Below are 21,026 nucleotides of genomic sequence, written 5' to 3' on the forward strand. Positions count from 1 at the left end.
CCAAGGACCCTGAAGGTAATCACTTTGCAAGCTTTATTTGTTTTGTTATAGAGTCAGGACTTTGGAAAGCTTTCAAGACAATGCTTATTCTTGAACAAATGCCATTACAAACTCCACAAACATACGGGATATGCAGACCAATTTCTGAAGAAGGAATGGAAATCATGCAGCTGAACAAACCTCATTGCCCCACTCCCCCACTCATATCCCTAGCCCCAAACAAAACTGGAAAGCAAATGCTGACTCCCTTCTGTAAATAGTGGCTGCCTTGTCAAAACCTGCCCATTCGCTCCATCACTCTGCATCACAGATTGTTTTTTTGAAGCATTTTCAAATCACACTTCCTGCCAGGACAACCGACTGTTTTATCTATGAGACTTGAATCCTCCTGGCTGTGACATTATTCAAATATTACTGATACAATGGCCTCCACGTACAACTGCTTCTGCTAACATGTGCCAGGAGAAGTTTTATAGTGACAGCTTATGAAGAAATTTACATAATCAAAGTAAACGTGGTAACACTTTATTTAAAAAAAGAAAAGGAGTACTTGTGGCACCTTAGAGACTAACAAATTTATTTGAGCATAAGCTTTCGTGAGCTACAGCTGAATGCATCCGATGAAGTGAGCTGTAGCTCACGAAAGCTTATGCTCAGATAAATTGCCACAAGTCCTCCTTTGCTTTTTGCGAATACAGACTAACACGGCTGCTACTCTGAAACTTTATTTTAAGTGTCCTTTAAGCAATGCTTCATCACTGCACCACACCTTGGGGAAGTACATATGACATCCATATGATTGTTAAATGAATCCATTCGGATTAGTGCTATCAAAATAAATACCAGATGAATTAACAAGGGATTGTGTAAAACAAAATGCTGTATAAATGCTTGGGTTCCAATTCCAGTCTTCAAATAACAACAGCATATTACCCTAAAATCATTACTTTGCTATTCTAGTCCCTTTCCTATAGAGCTCTAATGGCAGTTTTGCCCTATAGCGAATCCATATTGTATCTGGCACAGGACAATTGGCATTTGGATTCACTTAACTGTTATCAAATGTGGAAGCTTGCTGTTCCTAGATTCTCAGAGTACTTTGGAAAACAATTTTCAATGCTTGATTGGGAAACAGGGAAACTCTGAGCCAAACTAAATTTCCCCTTCTTTTGATGATAACTCCTTGTGATTTTCAAAATGGAGATAAAAGAGGTTAGATATCTGCTGAATTCAGAGAGTAGAGGTTGTCCATAGGTGGCCAGGACTGATTGACAGTGACTAGACAATATATTACAATGAAAACAATGGCCTGAGTGAAAGCCCAGACACCAAAGTGTGCAAAATTTCCGAAGAACTACCATTTTCATTTGTCAGAGCACAAGTGACAAAGAAACAGCATCTCCAATTAGACCAAAAAAGTGGTGCATTTTTATATCTTCAGAGATGTCAAGGCCAGAAGAGACCATTGTGATCACCTAGATCAGGGATCGGCAACCTTTGGCACGCAGCCTGCCAGGGAAATCTACTGGTGGGCCGGGACAGTTTGTTTACCTGCAGCGTCTGCAGGTTCAGCTGATCGCAGCTCCCACTGGCAGCGGTTCGCCGTCCCTTCCCGCAGCCCCCATTGGCTCTTTTAACTATGAGGCGAGAGTTAAAATTCCACAGTTAGAGCAAAATATGACAAAGGGTAAAGAAACTGCAGCAATATTAAATGCTGGGTCCCTGAAGTTAAAAACAAGGAAAATATATCCCAACTCCAGAGTCTGTGTTGAGTCTGCTAACTTCTGTGCCAATAAGAGTTAAAACTTCAGTTGCTATGTTTGTCTACTTTGGACACATTTCAGGATACTTTTACAGTATGTCCTCCAACGGGGAGGTATGAGAAACAGAGGTGCCAAACTCTTTTTTCTCCCTAGAGCCCACAAAAAATATTATTAATAATCAATTCTTCTAAATTAACTCTCCCACTTTTTAGACCATATTTCAAGCATAAAGAAGCCAATTAATCCAGATTTCATTTTGTTTTAAAAGGGATGTGATAAACATCTCCCTTTGTAGAAAAAATGTGTAATTTTCAGGTATTACATTTTTGGTGAGTGCTTAAAAATGAATGCTGAATTATTAGCACTTAAAAACCACCACTGCAATTTAAGGTGTGGTATAGGGATTCAAATTCTGCTTAAAGCAGAAGCATTGGGCAAATTCATCCTTGGTGTAACTCTACTCAGGTCAATGGAGTTGGGAGGAATTTGACATAATTTTTTTTTCTTTTTAAATTAGTGCATGTATATATTACACAAATGTATTACTATTTAAAGCTGCCAGGGCTTGATTTTTTTTATTTTTTTTATTTTTTTTAGTTTAATGAGATTTTGATCTTGTAGCATTGCAAGAATATATTTTATCATATTTATTATTATCTTGCTGTTTTGTTTATTCTCTAATTACATGGATTCAATTCTGTATTCAGCAAATAAAATTATAAATGTGATCAAATACAGATTAAATAAAGAGATTGTATAGCTCAAAGTGGATTAATCCAGAGTCCAAGAAAATTACAATTTCAAGGAAATGTGATGGAGATAACTTTTGTTTAAGGCTATGGCAATAGATTAATTTTTAATGACAGCTGACCCTTTTAACCATGGAAAAGTCTGTCCATTTGAATTACTTACTAAAAGTAGTCATATCAAGCCTTGTCTGCCTTTGAAGATGAGAGTGGGCAGTTCACATGGACTCTAGTACAACTGCACATTCATCAAAGGAGAGATTTATAAGTAGAAATGCTCATTTTCTTTTTATGAAACCTATCATTTAAATCAATCTATGTACCAGATGACTGTAGGATAGCTAACATGACACCAATTTTTAAAAAGGTTCCAGAGGTGATCCCGGCAATTACAGGACAGTAAGCCTAACTTCAGTACCAGGGCACATTGGTTGAACTATAGTAAAGAACACATATTATCGGACACATAGATGAACACAATTTGCTGTAGAAGGATCAACACGCCTTTTGTAAAGGGAAACCATGCCACACCAATCTATTAGAATTCTTTGAGTGGGTCAACAAATATGTGTACATGGGTGATCCAGTGAATAGAGTGTACCTGGACTTTCAAAAAGCCCTTGACAAGGACCCTCACCAAAGGCTCTTAAGCAAAGTAAGCGATCATGGGATAAGAGGGAAGGTTCTCTCATGGATCAGTAACTGGTTAAAAGACAGGAAGCAAAGGAATAAATGGAAAGTTTTCACAATAGAGAGAGGTTAATAGTGGTGTCCCTCAAGGATCTATACCTGAACCAATGATGTTCAACATATTTATAAATGATCTGGAAAGAGGGGTAAGCAGTGAAGTGGCAAAATTTGCAGATGATACAAAATTACTGAAGATAGTTAAGTCCAGTGCAGACTGTGAAGAGTTACAAAGGGATTACACTAAACTGGGTGTGTGGGCAACAAAATAGCAGATGAAATTCAATGTTGATAAATACAAAGTAATGCACATTGGAAAACATAATCCCTACTATACATACACAATAATGTGGGGTCTAGATTACCTGTTATCACTCAAGAAAGAGATCTTGGAGTCATTGTGGATAGTTCTCTGAAAACATCCACTCAATGTGCAGCAACAGTCAAAAACACTAACAGAATGTTAGGAGCCATTAGGAAAGGGATAGATAATAAGACGGAAAATATAATACCACTATATAAATCTATGATACATCCACATCTTGAATATTGCATGCAGTTCTGATCATCCCATCTCAAAAAAGATATATTAAAATGGGAAAAGGTACACAGAAGGGCAACAAAAATGATTAAGGGTATGGTACAGCTTCTGTATGAGGAGAACTAGGACTTTTCAGCTTGGAAAAAGAGATGACTAAGAGGGGATATGAAAGAGATCTATAAAATCATGAATGGTGTGGAGAAAGTAAGTGTTAGTTACTCCTTCACATAACACAAGAACCAGGGGTCACTCAATGAAATTGATAGCACGTTTAAAACAAACAAAAGGAAGTACTTCACACAACCCCCAGTCAACCTGTGGAACTCATTGCAGTGGAAGTTGTGAAGGCCAAAACTATAGTGTGGTTCAAAAAAGAATTAGATAAATTAACGGAGGATAAATCCATCAATGGCTATTAGCCAGGATGATCAGGGATGCAACTCCACGGTCTGGTTGTCCCTAGGTTCTGTTTGTCAGAAGCTGGGAGTGGGTGACAGGGAATGGATCACTGGATGATTGCCTAGTCTATTCATTCCCTCTGAAACAGCTGGCATTGGCCACTGTTGGAAAACAGGATACTGGATTAGATGTCTGACCTACTATGGCTGTTCTTATGTTCTTTGGATTTGTGCAAAGCAAGATATTGGGCCAAAAATCACTCTTTTGCACCACATGGCTCCCCTTGTCCAGGATCTGAAACTTGAATTTCAAGTTGAGTATTTCACATAGTTCTATTGGAAAACAGCTGTTAAAGATTAATCCATCTTGGTGTCGTCATAGTGTCTTTTCTGCAATTGTCACAAAATCAGAATTCTTAAGGAACTGGAATAAACTATGGATTTTAGTGAGAAATGATGCTGATGCTTAAGGTGCACTAAATGAGTACAAACAAATCAGAGAAAGTTTTCTGCTCCAATGCTTAAACCAGACATTGAGTTCCTGAATTTCTGTTTTTTTAATACTGGGTAGTTATGATTTGACTTCTTCCAAGTGGAAACTACATCAGTCATTTTATCCTGTCTTTGGGAGCTTCCTATAGTGGATGGCAATGCCATTGCATTGTGTATTCTTCAATGGAGTCTTACAAAAAGAGATTAAAGAAGTAAACCCCTATAGTAAGAATTACCACATTGGTTCCTAAAATTAGCCATTGTGTTAATCATTTAAGCTTTTATTATACTAGCTACCATTATTATTGTCTCCGTTTATGAGGAGACATAGTTGCTTACCCCACCTCCTATCTTACCTAGGCTATAATGGGACATTGTCTGATTTGGGATTTATGAAACTGGCCCTGTGTACACCCCAATACATTACTTTAGCCCAACCACCAGGTATTTGTGGGCATAAATTAGGCCTGTGCCAATGTTAATGCACAGTTGCATATGCTAGTTGAAAACTTGGCTCCTCCTGTACATGTTTTTGATGTTCTTTCAGATTCTCACATTGCTATTTATGAAGAAAAAAGGGGGAAGTTGATAGTAATGAATATAAATTAGAAGCTAGGAGTTGTAGAAAATTGATAAGGGAAGCAAAGGAAAAGTCTAGGGACAGCAGATTTAAGGACAATAAGAAGGAGTTTTAAAAGTATATTAGGAACAAAAAGAATCCTGACAATGGTATCAGTCCATTACTGGACAGAAATGGTAGAATTATTAATAATAATGCAGAAAGGCAGAAATGTTCAGTAAATATTTCTGTTCTATATTTGGAAAACAACAGATAATGTTGTTCCATCATATGATGATGATGTTAAACAGATGCTACTAAAGTTAGACATTTTTATATCAGCAGCTCCAAATAACCTGCATCCTAGAGTTTTAAAAGAGCTGGCTGAGAATCTCGCTAGACTATTAATGTTGATTTTCAATAAGTCTTGGAATTCTGGAGAAGTTCCAGAAGTCTAAAAAAAAGCTAATGTTGTGCCAATATTTAAAAAGGGTAAATTGGATGACCCAGATAATTATAGGCCTGTCAGTCTGACATTGATCCTGGACAAGATAATACACTAGGACTTGATTAATAAAGAATTAAAGGAGAGTGATATAATTAACACCAATCAACATGGGTTTATGAAAAATAGATCCTGTCAAACTAATTTGATATCTTGTTTGGATGACACTACAAATTTGGTTGACAAAGGCAATAGTGTTGATATAATATACTTAATCTTCTGTAAAGCATAAGAACAAAAGGAAAAAAGCAATAAAGGGAGTTGTTCATTGTGACGCCTGTCTGGCATATCAGCACTGCCGCGCTGGAAAATCAACAAGGTTGTTGGGGCAGGAAAAGTCAAAGCAGGAAGGGGAAAGAGTGGGATTAAGGTGCAGGGGCTTGTGAGAATGCAAGGAGACAACTGAATTTGTACAAATCCGGGTACATGGTCAACTGGGCCCTTCAGCACAAGTAGGGGAATTTTCCCTTTTATTGGATAAACTGCTTGTAGTCAGATAAGCCCAGACACAACTCAAGGGAAGTCAAGGTTTGGAAGAGATCTCTACAGAAAGGAGACATCTGTCAAGAAGATGTTACTGTAAGTGACTGTTTCAGGCTTATTTCAAAAAGAGGAATGATGCCAGAAAACATCAAATTCCTGTCAGTGTTCTAAACAGTGATCATGAGAAATCTTGAGACTATTGTTTCTCTTTCAATCCCTCCCAATCCCAACGGAGCACCAACCTCTTTCCCACCAATAACTGTGTTTTCATGCCAGAATGATTAAAACAGAAAGTCTTGCATCATCTCTCAAGTTATAAGGCTGTTAACCTGACAACCTCATTTTCCTCTGCAACAAGTTCCAGCACTTCCTGGGAGATTCCCCAGCTTTCCCAGGCCAGCCAGGAGATATAATCCCTCCAGCATGCTTTGGGTTGACCTAAAGGCCTCCGCCCAGTGGGATGCACCCGGTATAGTTCCAGTGGAAACCCCCCCACGGGGCATCCTTATCAGGCGCCTGAACCACCTCAACTGGCTCCTCTCAATCCAGAGGAGTAGCACCTTCAGGCCATGGCTTGCCATGGCTGCCTGAATAATTGAGGCCCTTAACATGGTCCACTTGGACTCAATGTCCAAGACCTCACCTAGGATGCAGGAGAAGTTCTTCCAGAGGTGGGGATTGAAGTCTTTGCACACAGGTGACTCGCATTGATCATTTGGGCTTCCTGTGTCTATCTGGCCAGCAGCCCGTGCATCAGATCCAACTCATCACCAAGTGGTGATCAGTTGCCAGCTCTGTCCATCTCTTCACCCGAGTGTTCAGAACATATGGTCTTAGGTCCAACGAGACAACTATGAAGATGATCTTTGGCCCAAGGTGCTCTGGTACCAAGTACATGTACAAGCAACCTCGTGTTCGAACATGATATTCGTTATGGACAATTCATGACTAGCACAGAAGTCTAATAACGACTCACCTCTCGGGTCCAGACCAGGGAGGCCATTCCTCCCAGTCACTCCCCTCCAGATATCTCCATCGTTCCCCACATGGGCATTGAGTCCCACAGTAGAAAGGCCGAGTACTCTGAACTGCTGCTAAACGCATAGGAAACTTGAGATAGCTTAAAAGAGCCTGATTATCAGTCGGTGCTGGTCACCCTGCAAATCATGGCCCTATAAGGCCCTTAAAGTCATGCGGAAAATCTTTTGGAAGATCTTGGCCAAATCTACCTTCTGCTTTTTGACTCTGTTTTGTTCAATCTATATACCGTGTGGATGAAATGACAAGATTAACTTTGATACTTTCCTATTTCGTGGTTCAACTCCTGGGCCAGAAGAAGCAGTTCTGAAATACTATAAGGAAGGCTGTTGATGCAATTTCTCTCCTGACCGGAAAATAAGTCGGGTTTTTTTGTTTAAAAAACAACTGAGATTTCTAATCCAACCTGCAGACCAAAGAGCTTCAGAGAATTCTTTAATTCATTTTGTAATTTCGTTCGAGCAGCCTGCTTGGACTGTATGCTCCATCCACTTAGATTCCTTTAAACTGCCATAGACAATCTCCCTTTTACCAAAATGTAATTTAGACAGCAGCCTTACAACTCATCTCTGACTTATGTCCACTGAGTCTAAGGTGGAACTCAATTATTATGTTGGGATAATTTACACAGAAAAGAACCAGAGAGAAGCGTGCATGAAGAAAACCAGGTTTCAGAGTAACAGCCGTGTTAGTCTGTATTCACAAAAAGAAAAGGAGTACTTGTGGCACCTTAGAGACTAACCAATTTATTTGAGCATGAGCTTTCGTAGCTCACGAAAGCTCATGCTCAAATAAATTGGTTAGTCTCTAAGGTGCCACAAGTACTCCTTTTCTTTTTATGAAGAAAACCAGTTACCAAGAGAGTGAAGGAAGGTGCAAGTTAAAGTAGCACATACCTATTTTAATTTACACCTTCCAGTTTCTTGGTGTGTAAGTTACATCAATTTAGAATCCTTTTGGCTTCAGTAAAGTGGATGTAAATAGATTGAAGGGACTATGACTAAGTAAGTTTAGCATAAACAGGTAGAATTAACAGATCAACTCTGAATTTGGCCCCTTATGTCCATTTTTGGCAGCGCGGGGACTTTTTTTTTTTAAACAGGTGTTTGTTTCATATTTGGAATTTGATTATCTGAAGTGTCTTACCACATATTTGATACCTCACATTTCACCACCAAATTCATGACTCATGATATTCACTGTTCCCCCTCGCCACAAAAAGACATCTTGAGAGGGACAGTGAAACTTGATTGCACCAAGAGAAACAATGCAACACAGGACATGACATGTTCATTGTTAATGTCAACAACAAGAGTCTCTGCTGAGATAAAGCTGGCAGAGCAAAATCAGGCAGATCAGAAATTGGAAAATACCACAGTTGGCTGCCCATGTGAATTACTTTCAGGTGGTCAGGTTAATCTCTAATTAAGATAGCACTCTTAGCATGAGGTCCTAATGAGTCCACAGAAAGACATAATGAGTCACTATTCCCATCCTGCATAGTGGCACTTATCAGTGTTGACTTGCAACTGACAAGATTAGTGAGCTTTGTAATGGAACTTTAATGACAAAAGTTGGTAAATCAGAGTGGACTTTTTGCCAAGTGCTTTTGTACAGGCAGAGTGGCCTAGGAGTTACAGGACCAGCAGTCAGGAGATCCAGATTCTATTCCTGACTGGGCCACAGAATTGCTGTTATTGCCTTTGGAAAGTTGCTTTGCTATGGTGATGAGAGTCATACAAGTACAAATTTTCACTTCCCCAAACAGAATATGGAGGTAATTTCCTACCTCACAGGCAAGCTGTGAGGCTAGCTCTTTAAGGCAGGGACTGTTATTTACATAGCCTTGAGTAGATTAGGTCCTAGTTAACAAAACAGGTTGTCCAAAATCCTAGTCTAGACAAGGCCCAAGCACTTGTACAGGACCTAGCATGATGGCGCCATAACCCATTTGAGGTCCCTAGGCGCTACCTCAATACAAATAATAATTAACATTTATAAAGGTCTTTGGCTAGGAAGCACAATAGAAATGCAAAGTATTATTTATCCAGATCAGCTCATTTTGCAATCTCTGGTTTCAAGATGTAGTAAAAAGATTCACGTGACCCTCACTCAATTTTGCTGGTGAGCCCAAACAAGTTTTCCTGTTTTTGGTTTAGATTTTTTAAATAAAAGTTTTTCCCATCTCTGCCTATGACACATTCTTTGATATGCCAAGTAGGAATACTTTGAGTATTTGGGAATGGAAGATTTCGGTGGGTGGAAAATACTCAAGGCCAAATCTTCAGCTTGTGTACATTAGTGTAGCTCCATTGAAGTCAATGAGATTGTAAACTCTTTGAAGAGGAGGTGGGTGGATGGGTGTATGTGTATGTGAGTGAGAAAGAGAAAGCAAGCATTCACACCTGCTATGGGTGAGGGAAAATGCCTGTCCCCTACATAATAAGTCTATTCTGGCAGACTGAGCAGAGGAGACTTCTTAGTCCAATGGCAGGAAAGGCACTGCAGTAATGGATTGTGGAATATGTGAGGCTTGACAAGGGAAAAAGACATCAATGGCTATTCACTTCAGCTAATTAATTTCCCAGTCCCCGTGTCCTTTTGTGCTACTGGTCTCCAACTTCAGCAGCAGAGAAAGTGAGATTGCCCCCATGCAATGATCTTTTTTTAAAAAGAATGTGACGCACGTGTATTCACACATCATTAAGAAAGAAAGCAACGGCTATGGTGACGTGACAGCCATAGATGAACACTAGGAATTGTAGTCACAAACCTTCATGAAGGTGAGCCATCAATCCTGGGCAGCCAGGGTGTTCAGCAATAGCCCTTTTTCAGGGCTGCACAATAGTCAAGGAAAGGGCTACAAAAAGGTGCCCTAAATATTACCTGCCCAACTTTAACCTGGCCAGTTCACCATGACTGGTGGATCACCCACAGAGCGGTCGTTCTATAAGAAAAACAAGAGCTCTCATTGTGATGACAGGGAACACATGGACCCTAATGGACAGAGATAACACATCAAGACCTGAAAGATGTACAGCATTAATTACAAGGAAACTTGCTAGGTACAGCAGCAACATAGCTGTCCTCAGTGAAACCAGACTTGTAGACAAAGGCTCCGTAAAGGAACTAGGAAGTGGCTACACCTTCTTTTGGAACAGGAAACCAACAGAGGAAGACAGAATTTATGGCTTTGGTTGTGTCACTAAAAACAATGTCCTGAAATCACTGAAAGGCTTACCTGTCAGTAAAAATGTACACTTAGTGACTCTCTAACTTCTCAGCTTCTGGCAAGCAGAATTTTTTAAGTGATAAATTTGAGGCTCATTTTATTTATTTCATTTTATTCATTTCATTTCATTTTATATACCACACTGCATCAGCTGGACCTTCTGGTTTCTGAGCCAGAAGAGTCATGGCTAGGTCATGTTTTCAACCTTCACTCTGACCATCAGCCTTGAAAAAAACTCAAGTCCTCTTCCAACCAGCTCCATTAACCACAAAGCCAAGTAGCTCCACTGATGGTACAAAACTAAAGAATGTTAATCATCTTACATACCTTGGCAATACTATTTCAAGTGATGACTTCTTGGATCAAGAAATCCAAAAGGCAACACAGGTTTTCGGAAGACTTTGCTATAGGATACTCAACCAGCATACCATCAAATCATCAACAAAACCATGTGTTGTCTCTTTTTGATCTGAGCAGGTAGTCAAAATTCAGGGCTCTGTGAGTATTCCAGTTGGGAACAGAAATTGATAATAGCCACATACTTTTTTGATGCAATCTTGTTTATTTACAAAGAATGTACAAAACCCTGTGTCTCTGAATTTAGGAAGAATCCAGAAGAAAAAGGAGTAGTTTCTTAGCTTGCCAGTCCACCAAGGTCCTTTAGCCCTCTGGCTCTCAACCTTTCCAGAATACTGTACCCCTTTCAGGAGTCTAATTTGTCTTGCATTCCCCCAAGTTTCATCTCACTTAAAAACAACTTGCTTACAAAATCAGACATAAAAATACAAAAGTGTCATGGCATGCTATTACTAAAAAATTGCTGACTTTCTTATTTTTACCACATAATTATAAAATAAATCAATTGGAATATAAATACTGTACTTACATTTCAGTGTGTAGTATATAGAGCAGTATAAACAAGTCATTGTCTGTATGAAATTATAGTTTGTACTGACTTCACTAGTGCTTTTTCTGTAGCCTCTTGTAAAACTAGACAAATAACTAGATGAGTTGATGTAACCCCTGGAAGACCTCTGCGTACCCCTGGTTGAGAACCACTGATTTAGCCAGCACCAGACCCAAAAGCTCTTTCTTGCTTTTTCCAGTGCTCATAGACTCCGGCTTGGCTTTTCTTACCTCTTTTCCTCTGTCTCACTCTCTATTCTTGTCTGTGACCTCAGTATCTGGGGACAGGTCTACACTAAAAATTTATGTCAGTGCATGGATGCAGTTGCACCTCTGTAGCGTGTCTGATGAAGATGCTCTAAGCTGACTGGAGAGAGCTCTCTCATCATCTTAATAACTCCGCCTTTGCAACATAGCACAGTCTACATTGGCGGTTAAAGTCAGTTTAACTATCTTGCTCACTGTTAGGATATAGATATTCAGGCCTGTCTGTAAATGCCTATACTCTGAGAATGTAGGTATATGTTTATCATTTAGCTAGTAATAGAGGTATACAAGAAAGAATCTGTGTAAGGGCCTTCTCTCACTAGGACAGGTTGAGGCCCTGTTCTTAGGCCAATGCCTTTCGCTAAGCAGCAGAGGCAGCCATAAGCTGGGAAGCGTACGGTCACATCCTCACATTCCAAACTAGTCAATATGGGGCTGTTAGGAAGGTGATCCGATCTATCACCTCCAGAGAAAGGGAAGAGCCTAGAAGATGTAAAAGGAAATTTAAGTTGATAGTTTTCTGTCTGGTAAGAACTCATTTATCAATAGACACAGCTGGGAAACCCTTATGTCTTTATAGATGTAGTTGTGAAATTCTCACTTCTGTATTGTTTTGTCATTATAGTTCCCACTTTGCTATTGTTTATTTGCATGGTCTCTGTCTGGTTCTGTGATTGTTTCTGTCTGCTGTATAATTAATTTTGCTGGGTGTAAACTAATTAAGGTAGTGGGATATAATTGGTTAGCTAATCATGTTACAATGTGTTAGGATTGGTTAGTTAAATTTCAGTAGAATGATTGGTTAAGGTATAGCTAAGAATATTACTATATAAATTAGGGGCAAACAGGAAGTAAGTGGGGATTCAAAAATAAGGAAAAAGGAACTTGGATTTAAGCTTGCTGGAAGTTCACCCCAATAAACATTGAATTGTTTGCACCTTCGGACTTGGGGTATTGTTGCTCTCTGCTCATGCGAGAAGGACCAGGGAAGTGGGAGAGTGAAGGAATAAGCTCTCTTACACTCACGGGTGTGGATTTTTCACACACCTGAACAATGTAGTTATACCAAATAAAGTGTGTAGTGTGGACCAAGCCTGGATGTTCTCTCACACTCATCTACCCAACACAACACTCAGCCAGCTCCTGGGCAGGTCTACACATGTGCCTTTTTCCTAAGCTGGGGCTTATGCTTACATTTATGTTAACTGAAGGATGAATTCACACCTATCCACCCCAATAGGGTTTTAAGCCATCCCAAAAAGTTTCACCCAGTTCATAACAGATAATATACAATGCGGCAGTGACAAGATTTCTTTTATATAGGTGTGAAAAATGGACAATTTTCCACAAACCCATCAAGCAACTTGAAAAATTTCACATACTCTGTCTTTGCTCTACTCTGAAGGTCCACTGGCAAGACAAAGTGTCAAACATCAACACTCTTGAAAAAGCAAGAACCGCCAGAATCGAGGCAATGATTAACAAAACTCAGCTCAGATGGACAGGTCACATTATCAAAATGAGTGATGATAGACTTCCAGAAAAAAGTCCTCAAGGGCGAACTGAAACTCAGAAAGTACAGGAAGGGGGTCAACATAAATGCTTCAAAAGCACCCGCAAGCTGAATATCAATTCACATGGCATAAATATTGATAACTTCAAAGACACAGCCAAAGACAGACCTGAATAGAGCATAACTATCAATAAAGGTTGTAAACACTTTGAGAAAGAGAGACACAAAAAAAAGAGATTGAAAAAGCAGCCAAGCAGCACGTCAAGTCTTCAGTGGGAACCTACACATTCCTATGTGACATCTAGTCACAACCTTGCTCCTTGAAGACCAAACTATACAGCCAAAAGAGAACAAATGAGATGCTGTGACATCGTCATTGAATACAACGGACAGCCATCAAGATGTATGTGAGGGTCTATGTTTGCATACTTATAGCGCCTAGCATAATGGGGCCTTGATCCCTGATTTGGATCTCTAGACCCTAGTGCAATGTAAATATAAAGTAAACGCTGACTGACAACAGCTGAGGATCTGGCACTTATTTTAAAGTGTATTCCACAGAGCTGTTTGTACACTGTTAACCCGTCTTATAACTTCCTAGAGGGATTCCTGGTTCATGCTACTGTCATGCAATTTACTTACTGAGAGCAGATTTTTTTGAGAAGCTCTCTATAGTTGCCTAGCAAGTTATTTCTCTTTATAAAAACGGGCTGAAATCTGACAACTTTTCTGATAATTAGCCCCATCTCTCACAGACAAAACTACATTTTCAGATCCCCTAGTGTTTCCTTTTCCCCCCAAGTGTGAAGCCTCAGATGGTATTAGCACAGAGCCCGCCAGTTAATACTGTGTAGCAGAGCTTGTCAAGAATTTTCTGATGAAAATATGATTAATCTGAAAATGCCAATTAATTGAAACCCAAACTGTTCACAGAAAAGGGGCAGTTTCAACAAATCTCCTGATTCAATCTTAGAAGAAAGTTTTGCAATTTTCAAAACAAAATTTTGTTTTCTGATTCAAACCAACTGTTTTAAAAAAGTTAGTTATTTTATACTGAAGAGGTATAAAAAAAAAAAGGTCAAAGGCAATGTTGGTTACCATATATTTGCCTTAGTTTCTAATAAATGTGAAATATGTAATAAGATAGTACTTTGCCCAAGCAAATAAATTCATGATTCATGGGCTCCACAGTAGTAAACTCTGTGAATATTTAGAAATACTTAACATGAGAACATAAGAATGGCTATACTGGGTCAGACCAAAGGTCCACCCAGCCCAGTATCCTGTCTACCGACAGTGGCCAATGCCAGGTGCCCCAGAGGGAGTGAACCTAACAAGTAATGATCAAATGATCTCTCACCTGCCATCCATCTCCACTCTCTGACAAACAGAGGCTAGGGACACCATTTCTTACCCATCCTGGCGAATAGCCGTTAATGGACTTAACCTCCATGAATTTATCCAGTTCTCTTTTAAACCCTGTTATAGTCCTAGCCTTCACAACCTCCTCAGGCAAGGAGTTCCACAGGTTGACTGTGCGCTGTGTGAAGAACTTCATTTTATTTGTTTAAAACCTGCTGCCCATTAATTTCATTTGGTGGCCCCTAGTTCTTATATTATGGGAACAAGTAAATAACTTTTCCTTATTCACTTTCTCCACACCACTCATGTTTTATATACCTCTATCATATCCTCCCTTAGTCTCCTCTTTTCCAGGCTGAAAAGTCCTAACCTCTTTAATCTCTCCTCATATGGGACCCGCTCCAAACCCCTAATCGTTTTAGTTGCCCTTTTCTGAACCTTTTCTAATGCCAGTATATGTTTTTTGACATGAGGGGACCACAAACTGTACACAGTATTCAAGAGGTGGGCGTACCATGGATTTATATGGGGCAATAAGATATTCTCCGTCTTATTCTTTATCCTTTTTTTTATGATTTCTAACATCCTGTTTGCTTTTTTGACTGCCGCTGCACACTGCATGGACTCTTCAGAGAACTATCCACAATGACTCCAAGATCTTTCTCCTGATTAGTTGGAGCTAAATTAGCCCCCATCATATTGTACGTATAGTTGGGGTTATTTTTTCCAATGTGCATTACTTTACATTTATCCACATTAAATTTCATTTGCCATTTTGTTGCCCAATCACTTAGTTTTGTGAGATCTTTTTGAAGTTCTTCACAGTCTGATTTGGTCTTAACTATCTTGAGCAATTTAGTATCATCTGCAAACTTTGCCACCTCACTGTTTACCCCTTTCTCCAGATCATTTATGAATAAGTTGAATAGGATTGGTCCTAGGACTGACCCTTGGGGAACACCACTAGTTACCCCTCTCCATTCTCAAAATTTACCATTTATTCCTACCCTTTGTTCCTTCTTTTAACCAGTTCTCAATCCATGAAAGGATCTTCCCTCTTGTCCTGTGACAACTTAATTTACATAAGAGCCTTTGGTGAGGGACCTTGTCAAAGGCTTTCTGGAAATCTAAGTACCCTAAATCCACTGGATCCCCCTTGTCCACATGTTTGTTGACCCCTTCAAAGAACTCTAATAGATTAGTAATATATGATTTCCCTTTACAGAAACCATGTTGACTTTTGCCCAACAATTTATATTCTTCTATGTGCCTGACAATTTTATTCTTTACTATTGTTTCAACTAATTTGCCCGGTACTGATGTTAGACTTACTGGTCTGTAATTGCCAGGATCACCTCTAGAGCCCTTTTTAAATATTGGCGTTACATTAGCTATCTTCCAGATACAGAAGCTGATTTAAAGGACAGGTTACAAACCATAGTTAATAGTTCCACAATTTTACATTTGAGTTCTTTCAGAACTCTTGGGTGATGCCATCTGGTCCCGGTGACTTGTTACTGTTAAGTTTCTCAATTAATTCCAAAACCTCCTCTAGTGATACTTCAATCTGTGACAATTCCTCAGATTTGTCACCTACAAAAGATGGCTCAGGTTTGGGAATCTCCCTAACATCCTCAGCTGTGAAGACTGAAACAAAGAATTCATTTAGTTTCTCCGCAATGATTTTATCGTCTTTAAGTGCTCCTTTTGTATCTCGATCATCCAGGGGCCCCACTGGTTGTTTAGCAGGCTTCCTCCTTCTGATATACTTAAAAACATTTTGTTATTACCTTTTGAGTTTTTGGCTAGCTGTTTTTCAAACTCCTTTTTGGCTTTTCTTATTACATTTTTACACTAAATTTGGCAGTGTTTATGCTCCTTTCTATTTACCTCACTAGGATTTGACTTCCACTTTTTAAAAGATCCTTTTTATCTCTCATTGCTTCTTTTACATGACTGTTAAGCCATGGTAGCTCTTTTTTAGTCCTTTTACTGTGTTTTTTAATTTGGGGTATACATTTAAGTTGAGCCTCTATTATGGTGTCTTTGAAAAGTGTCCATGCAGCTTGCAGGGATTTCACTCTAGTCACTCTACCTTTTAATATCTGTTTAACTAACCTCCTCATTTTTTCATAGTTCCCCTTTCTGAAATTAAATGCCACAGTATTGGGCTGTTGAGGTGTTCTTCCCACCACAGAAATATTAAATGTTATTATATTATGGTCACTATTTCCAAGCGGTCCTGTTATAGTTACCTCTTGGACCAGATCCTGCGCTCCACTTCAGACTAAATCCAGAGTTGCCTCTCCCCTTGTGGGTTCCTGTACCAGCTGCTCCAAGAAGCAGTCATTTAAAGTATCAAGAAATTTTGTCTCTGCATTTTGTCCTGAGGTGACATGTACCCAGTCAATATGGGGATAATTGAATTCCCCCACTATTATTGAGTTCTTTATTTTGATAGGTTTCAGAGTAGCAGCCGTGTTAGTCTGTATTCGCAAAAAGAAAAGGAGTACTTGTGGCACCTTAGAGACTAACAAATTCATTTGAGCATAAGCTTTCGTGAGCTACAGCTCACTTCATCAGATGCATTCCGATGAAGTGAGCTGTAGCTCATGAAAGCTTATGCTCAAATAAATTTGTTAGTCTCTAAGGTGCCACAAGTACTCCTTTATTTTGATAGCCTCTCTAATCTCCCTTAGCATTTCATTGTCACTGTCACCGTCCTGGTCAGGTGGTCGATAATAGATCCCTACTGTTATATTCTTATTAGAGCATGAAATTACTATCCATAGAGATTCTATGGAACATGTGGATTCATTTAAGATTTTTATTTCATTTGATTCTACATTTTCTTTCACATATAGTGCCACTCTCCCCGCCCCGCACAACATGTTCTGTCCTGCCAATATACTGTATTTTGTACCCCAGAATGATTGTGTCCCATTGATTGTCCTCACTCCACCAGGTTTCTGTGAATCCTATTATATCAACATCTTCCTTTAACACGAGGCACTCTAGTTCACCCATCTTATTATTTAGACTTATTTTAAGTGCATTGGATATAATCACTAACAATAGAAATTATATTGAACATGTAACTTTCAGTGCTTGAAATATTGATTCCTAGACAACATTCTGTTTCAGTGATGGACCTTACCTCTGTCATGAATAGGGTGAACAGATGTCCCGTTTTTAAAGGGACTTTTTCTTATATCGGCGACTATTACCCCCCACCCCCTGTCCCGTTTTTTCACAGTTGCTATGTGGTAACCCTAGTTATGAAGGATGGTAAATTATGCAGATTTTGCTATTGTACATAGTGCAGTCAGGTTTAGAGTAGAGTAGACTACTGTACCATTATAAAACCCCCCAAAAACACAAAACAACCCTCCCCTGCATTTTGACCACTGTAGGTCAGGAAATAAATATATGTGAATCACATAATTGTATTCCCAGTTATTTACAAAAATAAAGTGTTTTGTTTCTCAGAGTTTATTGAACATTATGAATACGATGGTTTATAATCAGTTGAGGATTTTTTTTAGTTTATAGTTATAAGTAGAGAGGAGCAAAATGATAGGGGAATTTTGGTTCTGGAAAACTACCCAGCAGCTGTTATCTTGGTTTTGCCACTGTAAATCCAAAACCAATCCAGCAATGGATTCATATCTCTTAAAAATATGGTATATTTTACTCTTCCAAATTTCTCTTGCTCACCTATGGCTCTTCTTTTCCCCTTTAAATCATTCTTGCCCTGCTTCTAGGATTATAATGCAAATTAAAATTCAAATTCCAGCATTATCATTACAATAATGCAAAGAAGAACACTCATTAAAACAGCCCCAATGTGGCAGAAATGTGTATATATATATATATATATATATATATATATATATATATATATATATATGGACAGAGTAAACTAGCCTCAACAATGCAAGATAGATGTGCCAAACTCCATCATTAATATTGCATTAGTTCCAGACTAAGAGAGATCAAGCAGGAAGTATAATTCTTACTATTATTCCATTATGTGTTAAGAATGTTAACAGGAGGAAGACCCCAGTGCCTCACTCTGAAACCTTAGTTTATATCAGATTAATCAAATCAGATTCAAATCTGAAAAGGCTCTAGAGGTGTAAAGCAGCCCTAATGGCACGTTAATTAGACAAGTGGGATTCCCCCAGCTCTTTTTTACAGCCCCAGTGTAGCAGGCACTTGAGAGACAGAGTTCAGGGACGAGCACTGCATTTTGTCTGATCTCCAGCTAGCATACAGCCCTTTGAAGGCTTTTACCAAATGGCATAATCTAGAGCAGCCCCAAGGCTGCTCTAAGTTATGTCAAGTTGGTCCTCTGAAGCAGGGGAACAAAAAGAGTCACAAAGCTACCTTTGGCCTCCCGATCCCCAGTCCCATGCTGAGCACAGCTTGGCTGTGCGCAAAGATCTGAATTATCACCATCATCGAAGAAGATGCTAAAGGTTGAATACATTGCTCTCCCCTGTCAAAGTGGAAGCATTTTAAAAGCAAAGTAAAACAAACTAGAAATATGGTGCTGGTGAGGTGGGAAGACCAGGATTGTGCAATGAAGCCAAAAATACAACAACAAAATCGAATGGGTAAAATCTGCTTTCTATTTTACCGTAGGAAATAATATGTCCAAGGAGATACACTGACATGCAACAAACATCAGCTACAGCAAGCCTGGAAACTATGTGGATGGACCTGTATAAAAAGAGCCATCTATAAATAGTGCTGTTATGCCAATATGCCACTAGTTGCCAGTCTGACAGAAGCAGATAGGGCTGGACTACATCAAGTTTCCAGCACTGAACAAACTTTCAAAAGATCAAAAGTTGTTATTGTGCTACAAAAGATCAAAGGCCCCACAGCAGGTGTTTCACCAGCTGTTCCTGTCCAATTGCTGCCTAGACAATTCACAGCTGGCTGTGAAAGTGGGTATAGAAGCAGAGCCCAAGAGAGACTCAGAACCAGGGGAAGTGGGGTCTGTTGTGGAGGAAGTAGATTATTATTAAATGGGTTTTTCTATGGAACAGTAACTATGAGAATTTCTTCCCTTTTTCTTCTCCCAACCCCAATTTAAAAAAATCCAGCACCTGGTTAGTTAAGAATTCCTGTGTGGGAAGTTATGCATAGCTTTGAGAGGCATTGTTTTGTATGGACAAAACACAATAAGTCTTCTTCACTGGGGCAGAGGTGGAGACTCAAAGATGAGGAGCCAGATACTCATGTGGTGCAAATCAATGCAACTCTTTGTAAATCAATGTAGATTCATTGAAGTCAATGTATCCATGTTGATTTATAACAGCTGAGGAACTGGCCTCTGGGCCATATCACGAACAGGAAATGTTTTCTCACAAAATGGTGCTATTGAAATGGATCTTTATCACACAATTATACACATATACAGTACTAAGCTTTGCACACTACTTAATTGTGCTGATTAATAAATTAGAAAAGATTCAGAAAATAGCCAAAATAATGCTTTGTGGCCTGGATAATGCATTTTACAGTGAGAGACTTAAGCTCAATCGATTTGGTTTCTCAAATAAAAAATTAAGAGGTGACTTGACCATGGTTTTTAGTCATATGGGAGGAAGATTCTTGATAGTAGAGGGGCTTTTAATTCTACCAGACAAAATCAAATAACAAAATCCAAGGGGTGGAAGCTGAAGCTAGACAAATTAAACTGGAAATGAGGTGCAAATTTTTAACATTGATGGTAATTAGTGACTGGAAAAAACTTACTTAGGGATGTGGTGGATTTTCTACTCTATCATTAAATCAAGATAGAATGCATTTCTTAAAGATATGCTCTAGCTCAGGGGTTCTCAAACTGGGGGTCAGGACCCCTCAGGGGATCGTGAGGTTATTAAATGGGGGGTCACGAGCTGTCAGCCTCCACCCCAAACCCCGCTTTGCCTCCAGCATTTATAATGGTGTTAAATATACAAAAAAGTGTTTTTAATTTATAAAGGGGGTCACACTCAGAGGCTTGCTATGTGAAAGGGGTCACTAGTACAAAAGTTTGAGAACCACTGCCCTAGCCCAGAAGTTACATACTTGAAGGAATAATGGGAGAAATTCAATGGGCTGTATTATATCAGTCAAACTAGATAATCACAATGGTCCCTTCTGACCTAAAAAAAAAAAAATCCATGAAAAAGTGTGTTGTTGTCAGGCATAAGATGATCACTCCAGTGCAGGGGAGGTCCTCCAACAACATGCTGCTGCTGCCATGACCACTCCTAACCAACCCCCACTCACTGTAGCTGGCATAATGGTGTGGCCTTTTGCGTTACTGGGACATTGGTTCAGTGCACAGACAATCTAGTCATACCGAATTTATAGTCTCAAAATTTTCCATAATATGGGATAGTTGAAAAAAAAATCAATTTAGGGTGGATTGAAATGTTCTCTTTTGATAAAATCAAAACATCTCATTCTGATTTTGACTTTATATTTTTTAAATAAAATTAAAATTTTTGAAATGAAAAGCAGTTTTGAAGCAAA

This window comes from Natator depressus, chromosome 2, assembly GCF_965152275.1.
Source record: "Natator depressus isolate rNatDep1 chromosome 2, rNatDep2.hap1, whole genome shotgun sequence".
In the NCBI taxonomy this organism is placed as follows: Eukaryota; Metazoa; Chordata; order Testudines; family Cheloniidae; genus Natator; species Natator depressus.